General features: G+C 54.9%; 1 long non-coding RNA gene across 1 annotated transcript in view; it reads right to left on the minus strand.

The window, feature by feature from the left end:
* Positions 1-4,428, minus strand: part of LOC102261016 — a 5,047-nt gene extending 619 nt beyond the window's left edge. Inside the window, exons 1-3 of the long non-coding RNA XR_001363888.1 lie at positions 3,033-4,428; positions 2,396-2,726; positions 1,289-1,404 (exon numbers count right to left, since the gene is read on the minus strand). This is a non-coding gene — a long non-coding RNA (uncharacterized LOC102261016). The remainder of the gene's footprint in view (positions 1-1,288; positions 1,405-2,395; positions 2,727-3,032) is intronic.
* Positions 4,429-5,093: the final 665 nt, after the last annotated feature.

Genomic DNA, 5,093 nt, shown 5'->3' on the forward strand with positions numbered 1-5,093 from the left:
CAGGGGAGACACTCTCAAGGTGCCTGGCCAGTGGCTCCCCCTTGGGCGCCGTGAGCACAGCCACAGGGCTGTTACTTCACAACGTCGCTTGGGAAGGCTTGTCCTGTAGGTTTGGATCATCAAAACACACCCCACCATGAGCAGTTTGAAAAGGGAAGGTTAGAAGCTAAAACAGGTACAATCGCCTAAAAACCCAAATGCCCACAACTGACTCTAACGAGATTGTAACCCAAGAAACGACACAGCTCTGCTGAGAGACGTGAGTGATGAGGACCCGTAGTGGGGGCACAGCCATGGGCACAAACGCAAACGTTTCTGTAAAGATATCCGTTTCCCCTGAACCGTCTACAGCAGCGGTTCTCAACCTTCCTGACGCCGCGGCCCTTTAATACAGTTCCTCATGTTGTGGGGACCCCCAACCATAAAATTATTTTCGTTGCTACTTCATAACTGTAATTTTGCTACAGTTATGAATCGTCATGTAAATCTCTGATATGCAGGATGTATTTTCATTGTTACAAATTGAACATAATTAAAGCATAGTGATTAATCACAAAAACAATATGTAATTATACATGTGTTTTCCGATGGTCTTAGGTGACCCCTGTGAAAGGGTCGTTAGACCCACAGGTTGAGAACCGCTGGTCTACAGCCTCTGTGCGATCAGCCGGCAAGCGGATTCCCGCGCCTCAGTGGGAAGTGGAGCCAGGAGCCGGGCGAGGCCTCCTCGCAGCCTGAGCGCCAGGTGCTGCACAGCTGCCAGACAAGCACAGAGAGTCCTGGTCGACCAGGAGGCCGAGCGGAGAGCCCAGAAAAGGCCGATGGACTCGCCAGCCCTGAGGGATAATGCGGTGGCATCAGAGGGAAAAGAACATCAGTTAAAAGCAAAACAGAGTGGCGCCCATGGGAGAGCTGCCCAGGGAGATTGAACGGGCTCCCTCCTCACAGGAGCAGCCATGCCGGGAGCCGCGGGTGTGGATGTGGAAACAACAAGCGTTTGCTGCTGGAGACCAAGCAGAGAACCGTCTTCATGACTTTGGAACAGGGAGCTTCTTAAACAGGGTCCAGCAGTACTCGCCGCACGGAAGCCTGGCTTCCGGCCGCATGGAACGCAGTTCTGTTCCAGAGACGCAGGAGGAGGGGAGAGGCGGGCACCGCCAAGGGCGAGAAGGGACCTGCCACGTGAATGACCAGAACAGAGAGGAGGCCCTGGTCAGCCGCTCAGTGGTGAGAGCTCTGGCCCTCTGGCTGAGGGGTCTCAGATTTGATTCCGGTCAAGGGCACATACCTTGGTTGTAGGCTCCATCCGCTCCTGGTCGGGGCCGTGACTCTACCCCTCCGGCCAGAGCGAGGGACTCAGCACGTCACCGTCACTGAGCAAGGCGCTGGCGCTGTGGCTTCTCGCTGCGAAATGAAGGCATTGGTTCAGGTTATTGGGTAGAGTCCCTGGGACCCCGCACCCTATGCGTCCACCTAAACGCGACGGGCCACCCACAGACACGGGTGGACGAGGACATGGGAACATGAGCAGCTGTTCTCTTGGGAGAAAACTGAGGGAGGGTCACCGGTTGCCCTTTAGGGTGCGGGGCCTGGGCAGCTCGGGCACTGCCTCTCTGCCAGCGGGGTGCCAGCGAGGGCCCCCTCCTGTAGAAACATGTCCCAACCCATCAGGCTGCGAGCCTCTCCCTCAGGGAGGGTGTCCCCCTCGGATGAACAGGAACCAACACAACATGTGAAACTGGAGCCAACACAACAGACGGGAGAACAGAAAAGTCCCGAGAGTGAGGTGTGAGCCGCAGGAGTGGGCAGAGGGCATCTCCTCGCCTGGACGCCCCTCCTCACTCCCGGGGCGGCGCCTCCTCCCCTGACCGGCTCCGACCCCCGTCAGCAGGTAAATGATGAGCCAAGAGGAAGCAACTGTGTAGCAGCTAGAAGGGACAGCGAGACACTCTCCAACTCCCTTTGTTTTAATTTTGAGATCATTCCCATGGGAAGGTAGTTTGAAGATGGACACAGAAAACCGCCTGTAGATTATTGAGATTCGAAGGCCGCTGGCTTCTGGGGAAGGAGGAAGCCAACTGCATTATAAACACCCGGTTTCTGTTCGTGTGGCGAATCCTCCTCTGCAGTCAGCGGGAGTGAGATGCGGCGATCGATCGGCGGGAAGCGCAGTGACCGCACTCATGGCCGTGCTGTTTCAGATCAGGGCTCTGGGCTCTCGGACCTCGGGAGCTGCAGCTTGCCCGCCGAGGAAGGAGCGCTGCCCACAGGACAGGCTGGTCCCCTGCAGCATCCTGGGCGCGGAGACGCGCAGACACGGCCTCCCAGGACCGGACCTCACACCTTCAAATAACGGAATGGTTTTCCCACTCGAATGACTGTGATGGAAACGCACCTGAGAGCGCAGCCTCGCCTGCTTTCTTAGCCAGAATATGCAGAACATAATTTCATTTTCTCTGTTGATTCACGATGAGTCATCATTACGAATCAAAACCACAGAATTTCAGCACAGAAAGGGGCCTCAGAGAAGCCCATTTCTTCATTTTCCGGACGCGCAGAGGGAGGCGTGGCAGGCGTGTGTGCAAAGAGGGCACAGGCTGCTCCCTCGAAGGAGCCGGTCCAGACGCCACGGCCCCAATTCCAGGTCCAAGGCTGTGACCACCACACCCCGGGCCTCGGGCCTGCCACACTGCTCAGTGGGTAGCGCTCTCCGGACTCCGTGAATCCTGCAAAGACCAGTTTCTTCTTTGCAAAATAGGCTCAGATTATTATTGCATTTTGCACTAAGATGCAAAAACACACTGGAGCTTACACAGCAAAAAGTATTTTCTCCCTGTCCTGGAGGCCAACACCCACCCACTCCTCCACCCAACACCCACCCACTCCTCCACCCAATACCCACCCACTCTTCCACCCACACCCATCCACTCCTCCACCCAACACCCCTGCTGCGAGGCTCCCTCCCTGTGGGGAATCTGTGGGTGTGGGTGTGGCCGATGCAGCTGCCCGGACCTCACCAAAGGCATCCAGACCTGGTCTAATAGTGTCCACATTCTAGGAATGACTTCTGGCCCCGTGTCTTCAATCCAATCCTCCCCTCTTCCTTTACACTAGGAAAAAAATCAATCTCTAGATAGTAAGTTCCTTGAGATCAGAGATAATAAATTTTCCTCTAACTTTGCGCTGTGAAAATATTTAAAACTATAGAAAAGGTAAAACATAAATACAATGGACACCCCTGTATTCTTCACCTAGACTAACCAATTGTTACTAATTTGCAATGTTTGCTCTCTCTCTAGATACATATCCACACATAATATATGTATACATAATATACACATTATATGTGTGCATCTATATATACACATGCAGACACATGTACCTTTGCCAAACTATTTGATAGCTGTTTATGCCTCGACACTTTACCCCTGTACATACTAGTATATAAATCTCTTCAGAATATGGCGTTCTCCTGATAGTTACAATGGAACTCATTGTTGCTCTGGGACTGTGATGGGCTACCATGTTGCTCTGGCTGTTTTCAGAGATGATGTAATTTCAACCTTGAACCCAGTCTTGCCCCCTCCCTGCTGGACCAGGTCAACTCCGGATCCCCCACCAGGTGACGGGACAGGAAGAAGTCCCTGGACAGGTGTCAGCTGAGTGGATGCAGGGAACGATGAGGGACTGAAAAGCCTCCTCGCTGCCTCTTCGGACTTGAAAAGGCGCATGACTGTGCACAGCTCCTGACCTCCAGGCGGGAATCCAACGACCTTCGGCGCTTCTCATTGATCCTGGCAGCCACCGCACCCCGACAGGATCTGGATGCTGCGACGGTGGCTTTTTTGGTGCTTAGGTGGGTGGTATTTAAGTGACTGGTGGCTGGCGAACGGTGGGGGATTGGCAGACCCTGTTCAAAGCGAAACATGAGAATTGCAGTTAATCAGCCTTCCTTTACCTCCCCGGCGACAAAACCACTTTCAGCTCCGAGCAGCGGACCGGCGGCAGGAAGGCGGCTCCCCACGCAGGATTTCACTTCCACCAACAAAGAAGCCACAGCTTCTGCCCTGATTGTTCATTGTGTCAGGGCTGGGCCGTCCTCACAGAGGCTTCTGTGGAAACTGACAGCACGCTCATCGCCGGGGCCCGCCAGTCAGTGGAGAGGAAGGTTTGCTCTGCTGTGTGCACAGCCCCAGCAGAAAACCCCGCGTAGGGAACCACATTTACGGGAAGGGTCAGGCGCGGGGTGCTCGCAGCTGTGGTCCCCAGTCCTGGCACCGCAGCTGTGGCGTCCTCACCACGGTAGCAGGCAGCAGGGTGCCTGCAGCGTTAAGGCACCGAAGAAACCTACTTCATAATCGCGACTGCCTTTTATGGGAGAGAGCTGCATCTGCCCCGGCCGGTTCGACTCAGTGGCTAGAGTGTTGGCCCAAGGATGGAAGGGTCATGGGTTCGATTCCCAGTCAAGAGCTTGTACCTCGATTGCAGGGAACAGGCGTGTACGGGGGGCAACCAATCGATGTGTCTCTCTCACATCGATGTTTTTCTCTCTCCCCCCTCCTCCCTCCCTCCTACTATCTCTAAAACTCAATGGACAAAATATCCTCTGATGAGGATTAAAAAAAACACCAAAAACAAACAAAAAAGCTGAATGTCAGTCTTGTTCTGCATCCGACTGTTTATTTTCCTTTGTCCATCATTCCCTCCGCTTCCTTCAAGACTGTGTGTCCGAGTCCTGGCTCGAGTACCTGAGCGGGGTTACTGTCAGGACGTGCTAAGGGCACATCACGGTGTCACCCTCACGTGTTCCATGAAGCAACGCCCTTGAGAAACCAAGGTCATGGGGAACATGTCTTTTTCTCATGTGGCCTCCTTCTCTCCCAGCCACTGTGTGTGCACGGCTGAGACCGGACCCGGGGCTGGAGGGTGAGGTTTGGATTCCCCTCCCGACTCCCAGCACCACCCGGCCCCCGGGGTCCCCGCTCGCCTTCTGTCCTGGGCCCTGCGCGTCCGATGAAAGAAAGCCTTGCTGTCTCACATCTGGATGTCTCGGCGCGGGGCCTCCCGGGGTCTGTTCCAGGAGCAGCTGGCCC

The sequence above is a fragment of the Myotis brandtii genome, unplaced genomic scaffold (assembly GCF_000412655.1).
Source record: "Myotis brandtii unplaced genomic scaffold, ASM41265v1 scaffold458, whole genome shotgun sequence".
NCBI lineage: Eukaryota > Metazoa > Chordata > Mammalia > Chiroptera > Vespertilionidae > Myotis > Myotis brandtii.